At 44.1% G+C, this 20,562-nt stretch overlaps 1 protein-coding gene across 2 annotated transcripts in view; it reads right to left on the bottom strand.

Annotated features, from left to right (window-relative positions):
* Positions 1 to 20,562, bottom strand: part of LOC144810497 (uncharacterized) — a 544,676-nt gene that overhangs the window by 511,772 nt on the left and 12,342 nt on the right. The window contains exon 1 of one of the 2 annotated variants that reach the window (XM_078673789.1): positions 9,365 to 9,439. The exons of the other annotated variant lie outside the window; for it this stretch is intronic. The gene's annotated coding sequence lies outside the window, so the exon portion shown is untranslated. Of the gene's footprint in view, positions 1 to 9,364; positions 9,440 to 20,562 lie in introns of those variants that run through there. 2 annotated transcript variants of the gene reach the window in all.

Genomic DNA, 20,562 nt, shown 5'->3' with positions numbered 1-20,562 from the left:
GAGGGAAAGGGCCCATTGCAAGAGGCGCGAATCAGGCACGCTGAGCTTTTAGAATCACTAAGGGTCATAGATTACCAGGCATATACACAACGTGCGCACGCTGAAGCAGACAAGGCAGGAGTGCTACTCGCTAGACTGATTCGAGATACTCCCCCCTGCTGTGGGTATACATGAAATTAACACAGGGAATGGGACCACGGTGACCAGTCAGGAAGCTATCAATGCCGCATTCAGGGAATACTATGCCACACTGTACGGGGCGTCTGATTGTGCCACAAGGGAGCAAACGGAGGCTTTCCTATCCACTTTAACATTTCCAGAACTACCAATTTCGGCTCAGAAAGAACTCACTGGACACGTCACACAACATGAGATCAAGGTCGCTATGAAAGGTCTGCTGCGCAATAAAACCATGTCTGAACTGGGGTGGTGTAGAGTGCAAAAAAACAATGGATTTAGGCCCAGATCTCTGCACTGGGGTGAATGTATGACATTGTTCTGCATTCTGACCATCAACTGTTTTTGCATTTGTCACCCCGAGTGGGATGGGTATGCACAGACGTGAGTCCCATGCTCTCCACACCACTGAAGTCAATCTATCCTGGCTGAAGACGGCGGATAGCCAGAAACCGGTCCTAGGATGCTTGATTCCAGTCCAGTAAAGACATGGCTTGGCAGTTCGGGCTGGACTGTTCCCAGGGTCAAGGCTGATTTTCATATGGCTATGTCTGAACTGGGGTGGTGTGGAGTGCAAAAAAAACAATGGATTTAGGCCCAGATCTCTGTATTGGGCTGAATGTATGACATTGTTCTGCATTCTGTCCATCAACTGTTGTTTTTGCGCAATAAAACCCCGGCATGGATGGACTCCCCATTTAATTCTATGCCACATATGCAGAAGCCGTAGCGCCCTAGCTAGTGGAGCTGTTCAAAACAATATGGGACAAGGGTTCCCTACCCCTCACCACAGCGCAAGCACTTGTCATATAGCTGACAATGCCGGGAAGAGACCATACCGACAGGGCTAGTTACCGCCCGCTATCCCTATTATCCACCGAATATAAAATATTGAGTAAAGTGCTGGCTAACACACTACTACCACACTTATCGAAACTGGTTCATATAGATCAAACTGGGTTTTTGCCGGCATGCAGTACCTCACTAAACATTAGGAAACTACATTACCTGATGACAGAGGCTCCGAAGCAATACCCTCATGCGGGCTGCGTCTCGTTAGATCTAAGGCAAATATTCGACTCCATTAATTGGGAATATATATTTCAGTCGCTATTGAAATTTGGGATACCGGGAGGATACATATCCTGGCTGCGCTGATTATACAACACCCCAACGGCACGCGGGGGGTCACATTTTGGAAGAATACACCATACATAAGGGGACCAGACAGGGATGTCCTTTGTCGTCTCATCTTTATTTTGGCACTGGAACCTTTAGCCATAAAACTGAGACAGGATTTCCTAGATTGGGGGATACCGATAGGGAACACAACACTTATTCTCAGCCTATGCAGATGCCATTCTTATGTATATACACGATCTCCGCTTGCCCCTGACCCCAATGTTTGAGACGTACCGACAATTTGAACTCTTATCGGGCCTGGCTTTAAACACTACAAAAATCGCACACATTTTTCTTCACGGACCATGCGGACATCACAGATGCAGAATTCGGGGATACCAGAATTCAGATAACACCGTCCATGTTCAAGTATTTGGGCATCCAGATATACAAGATACATGAGGATATGCTAGATGGCAATTTAAATAGAGCAATCAGAACTTTACGATCCAGTGTCACTTTTTGGACTGCACAGCCATTGTCATGGGAAGAGCATCAATAGCAAAAATGGTTGTCTTGCCAAGATTACTGTATTATTTTACAAATTTACCACTGATAGTGTCACAGGCCACATTTAAAGTACTAAATACTCTGGTTACAGACCTTATGTGGGGAAAGGGCAGAAGACTTATTAGTTTGAAAAAACTGAAAGTGGGTACACTTATGGGGGGTCTGGGTGTACCGGACTTCCGCACCTATTATTACGCCTGCCAATTGCAATGGTTGTCATATTGGATGCTGGGACGTAATTTGCAGGAAATAGATTACACAGATACGGACATTGACAATGGGGCGTTACACGCCTAGATGTTGCCTGGTAATAGGACCTCGAGTGATCTTCCCCCTTTATTAAACACAGCGCTCAAGTGCTGGAAAGCGGCGCTACAGTACACGAAAGCACCTCCTGCATACGCGGTCAACATACCGCTCTTAGGTATCCCATTGGCGAGCGGCAGGCTCACTAAACGCATACTAGCCTCCTGGATGGGTGTAGGTATTAGCACAGTGGGAGATCTATGCAGCGATGAGACACTGCTTGGCCATGACACCTTTATTAATGAAACGGGAGCCCCAGCACAACTGTATTTAACACATGCTGCACTGATTCAATACATAAAAGCACATTGGGCTCCACAGAGGAGAGTATCTCCCAGTAACAAGCTGGTCAAAATGGTGCATTATATGGGTAGGGGACGTCACTTAATCCGATGGTTAAACGCTGGTATTAGCTCCCACAAACGGGTCTCCTTAGACACACTGAAGGCTGTATGGGCAATGGACATAGGTAGAGGCCTGACAGACAAGGAATGGTCGGCAGTAATTGAACACCCCAGGAAAGTCTCGAGAAATGCCAAATTCAAATTTATCCAGACAATGGTCCTACACCGCGCTTACCTGACCCCGAGTAGGCTAGACAAAATGTTTCCCCAGACACAACACTCATGCCCGAGATGTATGGCAGAAGGGGCGGATCTACTTCATATGTTATGGGAGTGCCTGAAGGTAGGGGGATACTGGGACACGGTTAGAAGAATAACTGGGACGGCCGCACATCAGGTCATCAACAATACAGTGAAGGAATGCATCTTAGGTCTCCATGTTCATTTATCCAAACATAAGGTACAATACCGATTCATAGACCTTGCATTATTACTGGCTATCAGAACTATCACTATGAGATGTAAGTCACGTAAACCCCAAGATATACACAGCTGGTACAGGGAAAAGTTACGGTGGAGTTGTGCAGAAGGTGCCACGCTGCACAGGGAAGAGATGAATAAATGAATGAATACTTTCTTGTAGAGCGCATGGCTACCCTCGAGCATCCCAGCGCTGTAAGACCAGAGGACGTGAAGAGACATCATTGAAACAAAAATGTCTTTAGACGCTTCCTGAAAGCCAGACGGTTAGTTTCATGCCTGATGATATCTGGGAGTTTGTTCCATCCCTTGGCTGCTTGGAAGGAAAGCTGGAGGCCGCCCATCCGGGCTAGCTTCACCCTGGGTACTACCAGCAGGTTTCGCTGGTTAGATCTTAGAGGTCTCACCGATTGATGGCGACGAAACAGGGGGCCGAGAATGGTAGGGCCGACATTGTGGATGGACAGGCACAAGGTTTTAAACATAATCCTCTCCTGGATTGGTAGCCAATGAAGCGACCGAAGTGAGGCCTTTGCCGAGCATCGTTTAGGGACTTTCATGAGCAGACGAGCTGCACAATTCTGCATAGATTGCAGAGTTTTTATAGGACCTGCTGGGGCCCCCATATAGACAGCATTTGCATAGTCCAGGGGTGAAAGAATCAACGACTGGACCAGCACGCGTCTGGCTTCAAATGGAAGAAGATCCAAAACTTTCTTAAGGACCCTCAACAATCCGTAACAAGTCGCAGCCACCTTCTTGGCCTGGTATTGGAATCCTAGAGAGGAGTCCAGCCAAACCCCCAAGCTTTTTACTTGAGTCTTAGGCACCGGAGCAGGTCCCAGACAGTGTGGCCACCAGGGTTCCAGGTTAATTGGGGCTTTATAACCCAAGAGCATGATGTCTGTTTTGGCCCCATTTAACTTTAAAAAAAGAGGTCATCCATTCCAGGACTTTGGTGAGACACGGGGTCAAATTGTTGATCCCTTGATCTAAAGCGTCGTCCCTCACCAGAGAGACAACCAGCTGCGTGTCATCGGCGTAGGTGACAAGTAGAATTCCCCAGGGAAGCACCACCTCAGCCAAAGGTCTCATGTAGATGTTAAACATGGTGGGGCTGAGCGATGATCCCTGGGGAACGCCGTGATTCAATTGCAGCTGGCTCGATGATACCTCTTCCTCAAAGATGGAGAAACATCTGTCCGATAGAAAAGAATGGAGCCATTTAAGGGCCAATCCGGAAACCCCTGCAAGACGTAGCCGGTGCAGCAAGAGGGAATGATTCACAGTGTCGAAGGCTGCGCTGAGGTCCAGCAGGACCACCGCAGCGCAGCCTCCTGCATCCACAATGCCCCTGGTCGCCTCCACCACCGCTACCAGAGCCGTCTCCGTTCCTTGCTTGGCTCTAAACCCTGTCTGGGTAGGATGTAGTGAGCCCGCGGTCTCAATAAAAGAAGACAGGACCTGATTTACATGTTTTTCAGCTATTTTGCTGAGACCCGGTAGCAGCGAGATGGGCCTGTAATTAGCCAGGTCTTCAGGGTCCAGACTAGATTTTTTTAGCAGGGCCCTGACTTTTGCCATCTTCCAGTTGGGGGGCACTACTCCTGATGTCAGAGACGCGTTAATGACCTGCATTATCGCCGGGCAGACCGTCCCCGATACCTGTTTGAGATAAGAGGGCTGCGGAAAACGCCAATAGCGCTGGACTGGGAGGCTATGTTAGAAGAGATGAGATTACTGGATACAGACCATGAAGGTTAAGCATATTGTAAGACGTCATAATGAAGGGTGCCCATGCCTCGAACAAATTGTATATCAAGAGGAGTTGTGTGGCTATGTATGCATTACTTAAGAATATATGATAGCAAAGATGGTTCATGTACACTCTTCACAGACAGACTGAGACCGGGGATTAGAGGTTGGGGGGAAGTTGGGTAATGTTTATAAGTAATAAGCATTGTGTGTACATGTACAACCCAAATACACGGAAGATCCGCAACGAGTTAGAGTTGCGCATAATGATTATTATTTGTAACACTGATATTGCTGTAACTTTGTGTAGCAAATGTTGTACGCCAATTCATTGCGAGAAAGAAAATGTATGTCGATTATTTGCCATGCTGATGTGTGTCACATTTTGAGAAAAAACAAAAACGCTAAAATTGGAGGTTGGAAGCAAACTAGTTTTTGGCAGCTCACCATGTGCAATTTGATATAATGAATGAGCCTCATATCTTCAAATGCTCGGATTTGCAGTGCAGGTGTAGAAGAGTCATGGAGGAGCATGGCAGAACACTACCCTCTGCTCGCCACCATGAACTGTATATTGAAAAGGTCAGATACGCTGCAACCCACCAACATCCTCCTTCGGTTATCTCCTCCCCCCACACAAATATAAAGAATATCAGGCTTCCTGACACCCTCCCAATCACCCTCAGGAGTGCCAGCCCACCCAAATACACCAACACATTGCTGCCATCCTGCCACTTCCTCCACCACCTTCAGCTTTAATGTCTTCTCCCCTACCAAAAGTTAAAAAAAATATATAAAAACTGCTGCAGGACCCCACCACATTATTTTCCTTCACCTCCCAATCCAAAGCTGCTGTTTGGTCCTAATGTGAATAGAGACGGTTCTGCACTGACAGTGGCTCTCCGAGGCCCACCTCAGTGCAACGTGGAGTATTACTTTCAGCTCTTGGTATCTGCAGACCTATGGCTCACAGGAACAAGCATTGGCATAGCCAATAGGTCTCCCTTTTGGAACCTTATAAGAGCTTAGCCATGCAACAGTTGATGTTGTTGCACCAAGGATATTGTGCTGCATAACTAAACACTTTTAAGGTCCCAAAGGGGAGACCTATTTGCTATGCCAATGCTTGTAATTTTTTACTGGGGGCCGGTTTTGCAGGTGTGCTGCTATATCAACCCCGGGTAACAAAAGCAACAGGGAGATGGTCCATCTAAATTGCAAGGGCAGTTTTGGGTTCCCAGTCTAGCCCGGTCTCATTTCATAGTGTCTCACTCACTTATGTTGACAGCCACATTGGAGAGAGATCAACATGCGTTTTATAGAGCAAAGGCATGCACGCGCACAGCTATCCTAAGTGCAGCAGTTGCAGTGACAGCAGGGCCCACAGCAACCTAACTGGGAGGGGCAATTACCGTGACTGTATTAGGGACCATGGCACCATGGCTACGACACGGAGCATGATTACATCCTAGACAGAGTTAAATACAGGTATATCGGAAATTACTAAAATTCCATCATGTAATAATAAAACACACACAAGAAACAGCTGGTATTTAGTTAATAGTGAAACCCCAGAACTACTCGCAGCGAGGGCTGCTCAGATGAATGTCTGTGTCCTGACATGTCTGTCTCAAAAACTGGTCTTACTATTCTGCACGAATACACGACATTGATATGCAGCCGACATCACCCCGTGCGCCCATAATCCATATTATCAGTTTTGCTTTCTTTGCTCGGTGGGGAGCTTTGCTCACAGTTAAATCTTTGCTTTGCGAGCTCGGCTCCTGTTCTGTATTAACCCTAAACGCTGCCAGAGGTTCAGACGCGCAGTCAAAACCACTGAACCTATAGGCATCCGAAGCTCGCTGTGAATGACTATGGTATGTTAATGAACATAAAAAAAGGACAGACAAACAACCTCTCCCTTCCCCCGTATTTGCCTCTAACTCGGGTTCTCCTTTCTGCTGCAGAACGGTTTCAAATTAAATTGGTGGAGGGTTTCGCCTGTGCATCTTCTGTAACCCCACAAAAGCCCATACACAAAGCTGAAGGGAAATGAATTGGCTATCCAGGATTAAGAATATCATATGCAGAGTGAGAAGCGGTCACTCCTGCTGCGCTAGCAGACATTTAGGGGCAGGAGAATTTCATTTGCAAAGCCTTTATTAAAACAAGCACGCCTCACGCTGCAGCAGGGGGAGGGAGGCCTGCGCCAGATTCTCTTGTGGGAGCAAGCAGCAAGGCGCAATAATTGCCCCTGCAAGTGAATCACCAAACGTGCACGCGTTGCTATTGAAAGCAATGCAACGCGTGCACGTTTTTGGCCTCAAAACCAACTCGATGGATAAAGGTATTTTTCCTATGCAGCGCATGCACGCTGTGTAGGCGAGACCTAAAAAAGGGGACAGACAGAGCTAAGCCAGTCAGCTATAGGCCTATTAGTCTTATTGATTCTTTAAAGAAGATTTTTTGCAAGCATATTTTAGAACGAATCAAGATTGGATTCTTGAGTCCCATATTTTAAGTGACTTCCAAGTGGGATTCCGAGCAAAGATAAGTACCTTGGACCAAGCTTTCCACCTTCTTTGCATATTCTGGAAAGAAGTGAGAGTCAAGGGAGGAAAGCTTTATGTGGCCTTTGTTGACGTCAGTTCTGTCTTTTAGCAAGTCCCACGTGCAAGGTTCTGGAGTATTTGAAAGGAACAGGGCATCCAGACGAATCTTTTAGATGTTTAAATCAGACTACATTCATCTAACACAGCACAAGTGAGGTGGGGGGAGAACACCAAAGTTACAGACCCCTTCCCAGCGCAATGTGGAGTAAGGCAGGGATGTGTCCTTGCCCCCCCTCTTTTTACTCTTTTTATTAATGGCATTGTCGATTTTTTAGATAGAGACAGGTGTGATGCCCCAAAAATTTGTGCTAAAAGAGTTCCAGCCCTTCTCTTCGCAGACTATACACTATTAATTTCTAAATCACCGCAGGCACTACAGCAGCTCTTAAATGATTGTATTAAGTTGTGTGATGCCCGTGACCTGGTGTTAAATGAGTCTAAAACCAAGTATATGGTTTTCAAAAAAGGAGCGGCCACCAATACCAAAAGATCGGTGTCAATCGGAAATAGTAAGCTGGAGCGAGTTGACGCATTTGACTACTTTGGCATCCGCTTGATATCAACAATCAATTGGGCTGCTCATATTGAGAAAGTTAAAATACAATTAATACACCAGACTGCAAACATTACCAAAATACACAGGAAAACCGTGTCCAGACAACTCGGCCCTGCCCTGGAAATCTACAACATCAAGGTATTAGGAGGGGCACTCTATGGAGCTGAGCTGTGGGGCACTGGTATCACAAACTGCTCGTCTGTAATTGAAAACCGTTCCTTAGAACTTTGATGGATTTACCCTCAAGTACTCCATTGGTGCCTCTTTCCTGGACCTTGCACACGGACAGCTAGTACACAAACTAAGCTACAAACTCTTGATGTTTTGGCATAGGTTATGGTCAGTGGAAGAGCTTGGCACTTACCGGGAGCCTTTAATATAGCTCCTGAGGTTACCATTGATATCTTCGATCCCCTGGTTCAGATCAGTTTTAGCGCTACTGGGGAGGCTGGGAATGGAGGGTTTCTAGACAAACCCAGAAAGCTTAGCCACCACTTCAAGAATAACGCTGAAAGCAAGGTTTTGGGAAGTCATAAAAAAAAAAACTGGTAAAAACTGAGGGTCGCTTAACTTCTGAATTTTTAGACTTTAAATCGGTCTACTGCTTTGCGGACACAATAGATGAAATTGTTCCCACAATTGCACGTGAATTAATTATTTTTACATTTTCGCTATAAGACCCTTCCCAGAAAACAGTTTTCTTCAAAGTGGTGTAATGAGTTTCTTAATGACAACTGCTGTCCTGTGTGCAACACCAGTCCAGAAACAATTGTACATTTGTTATTCTTTTGTCCCGACTATAAATCCTCAAGGAAAAAAATGGATAATCCCATTGTGTAAACTAGTCGGTCCAGGCCACTACCTTGAGGTGTTAAGAATTTTGATGACTGATACTAGTAGAGTAGTGGTATTTGGCCTGTCTAGATACTGGCATGCACTTTGGATTAAGCGCACTAAATGCACTTTACGATATATTACATTTTTAGTCCCTGTAATTTTTATTATATTTTATGACAATGATGTTTAGAATTATCTTACTTCTGCATTTCATCTGTATTGTGCTGTGTACTTTTATGATCGAAATAAAGTTGATTAAATGAAACGTATATGGTGAATAGACTAGAACACATCCAACCTTTTTGACTCTGTAGAATTCAAGAAAAATACATTTTATTAAAGTGTGGAGTTATTCAACCATTACATCTCACAGGTCTTTGTCTTAGGTGAACTGCTACTCAATTAGATTATGGATCCACACGAATAGTGTGAATACAATTAGCCTACATATTCAGACAGCACACAAAAACTCCAGACATGTTTCCCCTAGAACAACAATTGGGCTCCCGTACCTCACAGATATGCCATCCCGCCTCCCTTTCCATGAAGGCATATCTTCAAGTGAGCTCTTTGGCTTGTAAACAAGAGTTGACAAAACATACCCCAGTCAGCAGACATTTCAAGAAGTCAGCTCATCCAATGGACTGAAGTTTATTTAATGCACTCCAAGTATCAAGCCTTTGGCAAACAGAAATAAAAAATAAAACCAAATACAGAAAATGATTAGAATAAAACAAGGATTCCAAGTGGATTCAACATGATGTAGATATACCATGCCAAAGATTAAGACTGTTTTATAGAAGGAGTTAATGTAAACTGCACCAATAAAAACAAGAGCACCATCTGTACCCATCTGTGTTCCCCTACCCGATTAGGAAGGTGGGCCTATAAACAGATTAAATTGATGGCGGAGTCTAAACCAGCTATTTTGGAAAGCGAAAGACAGTGGGCACAGTGCTATTTACTGTAGAAAGGCATATAAACTCTAGATATGCATGCACATTATATAATTATAGATATAACACATTTCTAGAGAGTTTGAATGTTTTATTTTATCCGATTCTTTTTTATTCTAATTTATTTTTGGTTTTCATAGCAGACAAATATTTTACATATAGAAATCACGTATACAAAAATAAATATATAATCCGAATGATATAATTAGAACCACATATACATGTTCGTCTAAACAGTCAATACAGTGGATTTAAACCGCATGTATACTTAACATTAGACAATCAATACAATGGACATCCTAATTCACTGTTTCAGCTGACACAATTAATGAATCAATATTCTTGATACGTCAGTTCCTAATATTACAGTGATTTGCTTGCATAGTCCTTTGAACTAATTAAAATATGCGGACTGGTGACATATGTTGAAAGCCAACGCGTTTCGGCAATGCCTTCGTCAGGACTCCATCACAGTGGTTACTCCGCTTGCCTCATAGATGTCAAAAGTGGAGCTTATACACATTTGTTAAAATAAATAGAATGCGTCACTCTTCAATGCGAATAACTTAATTTAAAAATACATATTGTAGGACCTCTGTATCATTCCTAATGGGCAAGAAAAGTGAGGAGACTCTTGGCCTCTCCTTATACATCAATTCCTTGGACTACAAGATGCCTCGATATCCAATTCTAACTGTCGCATGAAGCATGGATTGCTTGTGAGTTTCTTAAGGCGTTAGAAAAAGAGAATCGACGACACACTATTTTTAAATGATCTGGATAGTTGAGACTGTTGTAAAAAATTATTCTTTCACATGTGTAAACGCGGTATACGCTAAAGGTCATGCCTATCTCGTTTCTACGCCCAGTCTACACCAGCTCCAATATGAGAGAGGATGCAGCCAAAAGAGGTGCGCAGCCAACCTCCCTAGTTACGCTGGCAGAGACCTCATGATTTCATGGATGCCAATAAGGGTGGGCGTAGTTCGTGAAGTAGCGCTACGCGAAGCTATGGGAAGTGCACTTCGCACTACGCGAACTTCACGTAGCACTACGCGAGCTGCGTAGTAGCATGTTCGCACTGTGCAAGATGCGTTTTCAATGATTGCGCAGTGCGGACAAGTATCCGGCACTGTGCAAGCATTGAAAACGGCATCTTGCAGAGTGCGAGCTGTAGTATTCTGCTGCTCGAGTAGATTATTACTCGAGCGGCAGCTTTCTCAACGCGAACAGGTAGTTTCTCATTGAGAGCGGTCGCGAGCATGCGCTACCACTCACAATGAGAAACCTGACCTCCTCGCGTTGAGAATCTCGCCGGGATGTCATTTTGCTTGCTCGCGGTCGCGAACATGACGTTCAGGACCGCGAACAAGCAAAAAATGAGCGCTGCACTACGCTACGCTGCACTACGCATGTTCGCACTGTGCTACGTGCAGCTCGCGTAGTGCGAAGTTGCGAAAACTTCGCAAACTCCGCGAGCGTAGCGCTTCGCCCAGGGTTAGATGCCACCACCATGGAAAACCTCCAAGTCCACTAAGGATTGGCTTACAAGTGTCCTCGATAAACGGGGGAAAAAGTTCCAGCATGTCAGGAACAGTCCAAATGAGGGCAGCAACCACATTTGTTGGCATTAGTTTACCATGTTGCATGAGACTGAAACAATTATCGGAGTTTCTAAAAAGCAGTTCAAGCCATAATGGCGGAACCATGTACTGCATAACAGTATTGAAGAGATGCACACCTTCTGTACTCCTTTGTTCACTGCTCGCTTTGTTCAAATCCACTTTAACCGATGTCGGCGTGCAAGCTCTCTGCGCTCCGCCCAATTGCGCTGTCAATTAGTAAGAACATCAAGGGAACCTCTTTCTGGTCCCCATCAGGCTGCACAGCCTATTATGAATGAATTTAATGAATTAAATTCGTTTTCCACCATTGATATATTTCCTTCATTTACACCATTATTATTTTCTCATTTTCTATATTCTTAGTTTTATCAATCCATTATACTCATTGCTTCTTCTTTTTCAAAGAACACAGAAGTAACGTTGATGCCACATGCCACGTTTTATTATTAGTCACCCAATGCATTTCGGGAATCAATCCCTTCTTCGGGGGTTTCTAAAGTACAAAGAAATGATCTTAATCAGTTTCCTAATCCTCATTATACATGAAGTAAAAAGCATGCTCACACTATCAATATTACAATGCAAACGAAACAGTATTGTTCACTTTATCTGTAAACTATTTCCTAACTGTACACACTTACTACACTGAATATCTGCAATCCCAATCCCTTTGCGTCTTTAAAAACCGAGCATCTAAGCAAGTTGTTGGTCCGTAACTGACCGGTTATGTTGGCCCCTGGAACCCCTCATTAATCAAACCCTCCAGTTTATCGCGATTTCGCGATTCACGAAAAAAATCTCGAAATCGACAGACTACCGAAATAATAACCATATTGGCCGCGATATTTAGAGAAAAGTGTCTCTACCAGGGGAGACAGCAAAACAAGCAATGCCTTTTATTGGCTGTGCGCCCCTCCCCACTCGTGTGTGTCAGCAGCTTCCCGGGGACACACAGACAGTCAGTTTTTTAGCTGCCAGCCGCACCCGAGTACTTCACAGGTCATTAAAAGACCTTTCACTTGTAAATGAGGCTTTGTGTTTCACCCCTTCTTTGACCCCTCTGCCTAGAGCTGGAATAATTAACCACGATCACGACAGTCGATGTAAGCCACAACTCTATTGAAGCCTTATCTTCCCCGACTCCGAAAAGAGGGAAACGGATAAAAAAAAGAAGGAAACTATAAAATGTACGAAATTGAAAAGGATTTATTAACAAGAAATTAAAATGCTTTAGTTGGGTCAGTGCTCGTTGTGGATTGACTACCTTCATTAAATAGATAGATTAAGCATGAATGTATATATTTGTTTGATGGTTTGTTTTTCCCCTATTCACAAACCTAAAATTATACTGAGAGAGTGCCCTTTTCAGCTAGAGATTCAAAAGTACCTAAAAACACTGCCATGAGGGTTTCTGTGCAGTGGCAAGCCTCTTAAACTTACCAAGTCAACTTTCAGTTGCTAATTGCTGTATTTACATGCTAAACTGACACTCAGGATATCAAACCTTTGCCCAGACCACGTTAATTTGTAAAAAGAACAAAATCATGAAGGAATGCTGCCACAATTTGTGCAGCATTGCACCGCATAATTTGTCTTATCTGCTACATAATTTAGTCAGTTCTGCACATAATTTGATCCTCCATGCAGTGCTTAATTTGAGCAGGTGTTCACTGGTGCGTGACAATGGCACTTAAATCTCAATAATGGCACACATCACAGTAAACCGCGTGGTGGCACTGTTTAGCTGTTTCTACGGTGAGCACATCAACAGGATTTTATAATTCAATATACATTAAAAAAAAATTATACCACCACTAGCCCAGGACATTTTCTTAGCTTTGGGTGGCCTGGGATAGTACACACTGTCACTCCTGGTAGAGTGTGATGGTTTGTAGTTATATTGGAACTGGCAGAGCTTTAGTGGCAATGGGCGGTGCAAGCTGCAGTGGCTTTCTAAGAAGGGCCCTAGCACTTTTTTTTTTAAAACCAAAAAAGCACTGTCCTGCCCAGACACAATTCTAGTGACCACAGTCGATGGTTAATGCAATTATTTATGTACTAATATCACTTTAATGAAACTCCCAAAACTACCAGTCAATAGCTCTTAACTTCTATGAAAATGTCGAACTCTATACCTACCGATATTCTGCTTCCAAAAACAAAATGGTTTAAGGTGAGCTAAGATGTAAACGATCCGACTTTTTTCCCTTGATCTAGAAAGTATTTTCGATCTGGAGACTCCATACATGGTAACAGTTCCCTGGCTTTTAGGTTCAAAACAAAAAAAACATTCTTCAAAACACATACCCTATACAGTGTAGCTATAGCATGTTACACATGGGGATGGGTGTTACATCACAGCACATAGGGGAGTAAGCGGTATATAGATGATACAATACGAAAAATATGTTCGGTTTTCTTTTTTTCCCGCCATATGGAAACTATTTTGCCAGAGGAGAATTCCCTTCACCTGCACCCCTAGAAAATAGAGACGTTAGTGTCTTTTTCACTTTCAATTTGCAAAGTTAGTCAAGCTTTTCAAAACCTAAATAGAGTTAAGCTAAAAAGAATGTGAAACCTAACAAGATTCTGGAAATCCAAGTACCCATTTTGACATAAATGTGGTAAAGTATTCTGAATAAGACACCATGACACAGGTGATACTTTAATGACTGAATAAAGGACATTAAATAATTACATTTAGTGAATTGTGCCGTCTACCTCCATAATATAAGGACTTCATATACTATTGTTGACTTTAGGGCAAGTCCTCCAGAGGTACCAGAATAAGAAATTACAATGTCTGTGTACTTTGGATGAATACCTTTTATAGAACACTAGCTTACCCGTCGCGCGTTGCTGCGATCTCAGAAGAAAGGAAATTTATGGAAACTTGTTATGATAACATTCAATTTACATTGTGTCATTTTTATTGAAACGTATTCATTTTAATATGGAAAACATTTCAAAGTGTTGTTTTAATTCTGTTTTTTTATTCGAATCCGCTGTGATTTTGCTAGGAACTCACATGACTGTATGAGCGTAGCTCCCCCAGCACGGATGTGTGATTGCACAAAATGTAGTGGCTTAGCTGACATTGCTTTCAAGATTGCACTGAATTCAAAGCTACCTTATGATGGGCTTCATCAAACACACATTGATTTGATACATGATTATTCAATTAGGAATAGTGAGAGGCAAGAGCGGGTAAGCAGTATTTCTTCCATTATCCTGGTACTAAGCTTCCTGCTAAGCGGTCGGAGCTGCTTGAAATCGACTAACCATAATACATCCCAGATCACAAACGTCTTGTGTAAAACATGGAGCTGTTGTGGGGAACCTCGAATCTAGCATCCTCGGTTAATTTTGGCAGATGCCCACAGTGCCGTTGATGAGTTTCATTTCAACCAACGCTTGCATTAACAGATCTTCTTGCTAAGTAGAAGCTGGTACACATGTTTTCATATATTTATCATGAACATGCTGTAGCCCTACTAGCTCGTGACCACACCCTGGCACACATAACTATGCATGTGTGGTACTAGACACTGTTCACAGTCTGGGTGGAAAATCTACTCTACAACAATCAATGCCAACTCTATGCCACTCTACAATACTATTCCACTCACCACTACTCTAAGTAATTCTGCAGCGTGCCCAGTGTGCGGCGGGCCCTGGGGGATTGCTTATGGGGCATTTATTCATTAGTTTATGTCCTATATGCAGCCTTGAAGCCAAACAAAGTGTCTACATTGTAAATAAACCAAAAATACATAGCTTCATGTTGTTAAACAACTAAAAAAACGAAGATATCTGTGTTTGTTGTAGGAAAAACCACCAAATAAAATGACGCTAAATTGCCGCTAAATTTCCATATTTGTGCCGCTAAATTTCCATTTTTGTGCCGCTAAATTTGCTAATCCATGCCGCTATATCCTGGGGGGTCTGATTAATCTTAGTGAACCCGAACTTGATGCCGCGCTCACCTTGGCATGTGGTGTTTAGATCTAGTCTTCAGCCTTTCATCATGGTTTCCGACCGTATCTCACTAGTTGTTAAGTAGCCGAATTCTGCTTCCACTCTTGAGCCCAAAGTTGTCTGCATTAAAAGCGCATTACTGGGTAGTTGCCTTAATTAACCACAAGTGTCTGCAGCTGCACGGTCATGTGTCGGGAAACTCCTCCCACATTACCGCCACGGACTTCCAAACAGGCCCAGTCAAGACTTCGCCACTAATCTCTCAATAAACTACATTAACCAGAAGGTCTCAGTTAACTATTCCTCGGGAACTCTAAAAGTCAACCTCCCCACCCAGATAGATATTCACTAATCTTGGAATAACTGAACGCAAAAACAATTACAATACTGTTTACGGAAATGAAACTGTTCGCGCGCATTTCGTATTAACATTTGCCTCATAGTACTTGTGGTGACATCTGTAATGTCATTATCAAAGTCCATTAATTTGTGCTGCTTTGTTACATGTGTAATAAACAAAAACAAATGGCCAGACAGGTTCAAGTTCGACCAATACCTTGCCTAGTCTAGCGAATTACTAGGTCGGACAACAATTTTGTTAAACAAATTTGAACTTTATAGAAAATTGTTTTGTAAAGGATTTTTCTTACATCATCAAGAAAGACACAGTAATTTGACAAATACATACATACATTCAATGGAGTGAAACGAAAATGAAACAGTTAAATATCACAAATATATGTCACAAAAAATCACATAGACAACTGTACAATGCCTCTTAATACTTTGGTTGTGAGGCAGCAGTCCTAAGTAAAAATATAAACAGACAAGTGGACAGTCTAATTAGTGCTACAGCCTACTTGTCTACACCAGCCTAAGACTTATATTTTTATTCGAAATAGGGTGCTACTTGGAGGGATTGAGCGCGATGGAATAAGCAGTAGAAATACATTATTTATTCCCACAATAGCCCCTTATATTTTATGTCTTAGGCGGAGAGTCAACGCGTTTCGAACCCTATATTGTTCGGCGGGTTCTCCTCAGGACATGGACTGGGGGTCGCTGTCGCTGTGAACAGTATTTAAAAAATAATGTCAGTGAGTAAACTTCCTTGCAGAGACCTCAAAACTGACAGACTCCTTCGCTCTTATGGATAATTACCTTTTGTAGCCCGCAGGGGTCAAGAGTTATCAAAAATCCCCATTCGTCTTCTGTAAATGAATAAAGAACAGAAAGGTCTGTTTTTGATACTGCGTAGCCCACTGAGTTTTACTTAAGTAGGTGCCCCTTAAAGAAGAGTTTCATACCTCATTAGTCAGACAGTATGGGCGGAAAGGGTGGATGCCGGCTCGGTTTTCCTTTGCTTTAGGATTTATAGGAATCTGTTGCAAAGAAACGAGCATGATGTTGTTATGCCTGTAACTATGCATGGGTCAGAAAAACCGGTACGGTCTGGTAAGCTTCCTACCTTATCGGGAAGGAATCACGGCTCGGCTGCAGACGCTGTTACGCGGCAGCCGCCACACGCGGTTGCTGACTGCAACACAAGAAGCGTAGAATTAGGCGCTGCTTGCGTTTGGATTGTTTAAAATGCAATCGCAATTAGAGTCTATCAAAGTGCTTACTTGGAAAAGTTTCTTCGGCTCCTACTTTGCCGCATCCATTTTCTCGCCAGGTGCAACACGTGGTTACACTCGGGCGTGTCTATTCCTTTTTAAAGGGGCTGCAGTATCGGTGCATGTTGGGATTTGTAGTCCTGATTATTTGCGATTGTTTACAAGCGGTCAACCGAGCAGCACATAAACAGAGCAGCTGACTGTTGCAGAGATTGAAAAGACAGACATGGGATGTTAAAGATTACTCAATTCATTGAGATCATTTAGTCCTGTCATTGCAGTATCAAATTTCAAAATTAGATAGGCTTCTTTTTGTGAGAGACGGATGTCTGGGTCGCCTCCTGCTCCAGCAGTGTTTTTAATGACTGATAGAACTTCCCGGATCACTCCCTCTCTTGCTCTTCTGTTTTGGATCATTTCAAACCCATTTCACCTGAGCTCTTCCGCAACCTTCTTGTTAAGGTCAAGTCCGGCTCTCCGGCGGATTGCGCTCCCGCACGGATCCTTAGGTCCCTTTACACTTCCTGCCCTACCCCTCCCTTAACTTTTCTCAATTCTTGTTTGGCTCTGGGTTCTGTCCCTTCTCTCTTTAAAACTGCCATTGTGCTTCCTATCCTGAAGAAAGCTGGCCTGGATCCCTCCCTCCCATCGAACTTTAGGCCGATCTCCCTTCTTCCCTACCTCGGGAAGATTCTTGAGAGCTATGTGACATCTTGCCTCTCCAATTTCATCGAGGAGAATAACATCTTGGCCTCTCACCAGGCTGGATTTCGACCTGGCCACTCTACTGAGAGTGTGGTCCTCGCGGTCTTGGATGAACTGAAAGGGAAGGCTGACAGCAATCTCCCCCAGGCCTTAGTCCTCTTGGATCTGTCCGCTGCGTTTGATACGGTCGATCATGCCATCCTTCTCGACCGTGTCGGCGCAGCGGGCATCCAGGGCACTGCCCTCTCCTGGATCGCGTCCTTTCTTCAGGGCAGATCACAGGCAGTTCACCTCTCTGATTTCTCCGCACCCCCTCTCCCGGTCACTTGTGGGGTACCCAAAGGCTCTTCTCTTTCCCCTCTTCTCTTTAACCTTTATATCCGCCCTCTTATTTCTTCCCTCCTCGAGCTGGGGGTCTCCGTGTACAATTACGCAGACGACCTCCAGCTCGTCTTTGATCTATCCTCTCCCACTCACTCTCTTCCCAAGTTCAGCTCTACTCTTGTCTTCATCTCCCAAGGGATGAGCTTTAATCATTTAAAGCTCAACCCTGACAAGACTGAGCTTGTCCTCACCGGTGGTCCCTCCAACCCCTGGTCCTCTGCTCACTGGCCCCTTTCCTTTGGTCCCCCCCCTTCCCCAGCCTCCTCCGTCCGGACCTTGGGCATCAAGATCAGCAATGATCTTTCTATGCATGCGCATATCAGCTCCGTTGTTTCCGCCCGTTTCCTCTCCCTCCGCCTCATTCGTAAAATCTCTCGGTTTTTTTCTGTTGACGCCCTAAAAACCATCATTTCTGCTCTTATCACATCCCGCCTGGATTATGGTAATGGCCTGTACGTAGGCATTCCGGCCTACGAAACTCGCCGCCTCCAGGCCATCCAGAACCAGGCAGCTCGTCTTGTTTTTCGTCTTCCTAAGTTTTCCCACATCACTCCTGTCCTTAAATCCCTCCACTGGCTCCCTGTTCACCTCAGATCCCACTTCAAACTTGCCTGCTTGGCTTTCCGGGCGCATGCCCGATCTGCTCCTCTCTTTATTAATTCTCTAATTTCCTCTCATGCCCCTTGTCGCTCTCTTCGCTCGTCTTCTCTCTCTCTTCTTCACGTTCCCCGTTTCCGCAAATCCCGCACCGGAGGCACCCGCTTCTCGGTGCGGGCTTCCCAGATCTGGAATTCTCTCCCCCTCTCGATTCGCTCTATTCCCATCTTCTCGCACTTTCGTAAAGCTCTCAAAACTTTTCTTTTTCTTCAGGCTTTTCCTGGCTAATTCCCCCCCGGACCCTCTGGCAGATATGGTTGTGATCCTTAGCGCCAGGAAGCCGCTTGGCCGCAGTGCGCTCTTATAAATATTTGTTTCATTTCATTTCATTTCAATTGTCCAATTCAGATCATTAGCCGAGTGCTTGTTTTGCAGGAAGTTAGACACCAGCGGTGCTGTGAGAACTTTATTGTTGATTCGAGATCGATGTTAGATTATACGTTGTCGCACTTCTTGTGTAGTTTTCCCAATATAGACTTTTTTACAGGGACAGACTATGGCGTACACTGCATACCTTGTTTTACAGTTAGTAAAATCATCATGCCGCCAATGTTTCTTGCCATCCGTGAAATGTGATCCTTCCATTGTTAGACTGCACACCGAGCAGGTGCCACATCTGTGATGTCCTTTTACTGGACTCATGTTGAACAGAGTGCTCCAAACGTAGATACACATACCATACGTTCTGTGGGTGCTTTTTCTTTCTTTTGCAACAACATCGGACAACCATTGTTTGAGCTGAAAAAGAATCGAAGTGTTGGACAGCAGATTACAACCACACGTCCTACAATCAAAAAAGATACACAGAGCACTCTGTTCAACATGAGTCCAGTAAAAGGACATCACAGATGTGGCACCTGCTCGGTGTGCAGTCTGACAATGGAAGGATCACATTTCACGGATGGCAAAAAACATTGGCGGCATGATGATTTTACTAACTGTAAAACAAGGTATGCAGTGTACGCCATAGTCTGTCCCTGTAAAAAAGTCTATATTGGGAAAACTACACAAGAGGTGCGACAACGTATAATCTAACATCGATCTCGAATCAACAATAAAGTTCTCACAGCACCGCTGGTGTCTCACTTCCTGCAAAACAAGCACTCGGCTAATGATTTGAATTGGACAATTCTATCAGTCATTAAAAACACTGCTGGAGCAGGAGGCGACCCAGACATCCGTCTCTCACTAAAGAAGCCTATCTAATTTTGAAATTTGATACCGCAATGACAGGACTAAATGATCTCAATGAATTGAGTAATCTAACATCCCATGTCTGTCTTTTCAATCTCTGCAACAGTCAGCTGCTCTGTTTATGTGCTGCTCGGTTGACCGCCTGTAAACAATCGCAAATAATCGGGACTACAAATCCCAACATGCACCGATACTGCAGCCCCTTTAAATAGGAATAGACACGCCCCGAGTGTAACCACGTGTTGCACCTGGCGAGAAAACGGATGCGGCAAAGTAGGAGCCGAAGAAACTTTTCCAAGTAAGCACTTTGATAGACTCTAATTGCGATTGCATTTTAAACAATCCAAACGCAAGCGGCGCCTAATTCTACGCTTCTTGTGTTGCAGTCAGCAACCGCGTGCGGCGGCGGCCGCGTAACAGCGTCTGAAGCCGAGCCGTGATTCCTTCCAGATAAGGTAGGAAGCTTACCAGCCCGTACCGGTTTTTCTGACCCATGCATAGTTACAGGCATAATAATATCATGCTTGTTTCTTTGCAACAGATTCCTATAAATCCTAAAGCAAAAGAAAACCGAGCCGGCATCCACCCTTTCCGCTCATACTGTCTGACTAATGAGGTATGAAACTCTTCTTTAAGGGGCACCTACTTAAGTAAAACTCAGTGGGCTACGCAGTATCAAAAACAG

The sequence above is a fragment of the Lissotriton helveticus genome, chromosome 1_1, assembly GCF_964261635.1.
Source record: "Lissotriton helveticus chromosome 1_1, aLisHel1.1, whole genome shotgun sequence".
Classification (NCBI taxonomy): Eukaryota; Metazoa; Chordata; class Amphibia; order Caudata; family Salamandridae; genus Lissotriton; species Lissotriton helveticus.
The sequence above is the reverse complement of the archived record's forward strand: the minus strand, read 5'-3'. Positions and strand labels throughout refer to the sequence as shown.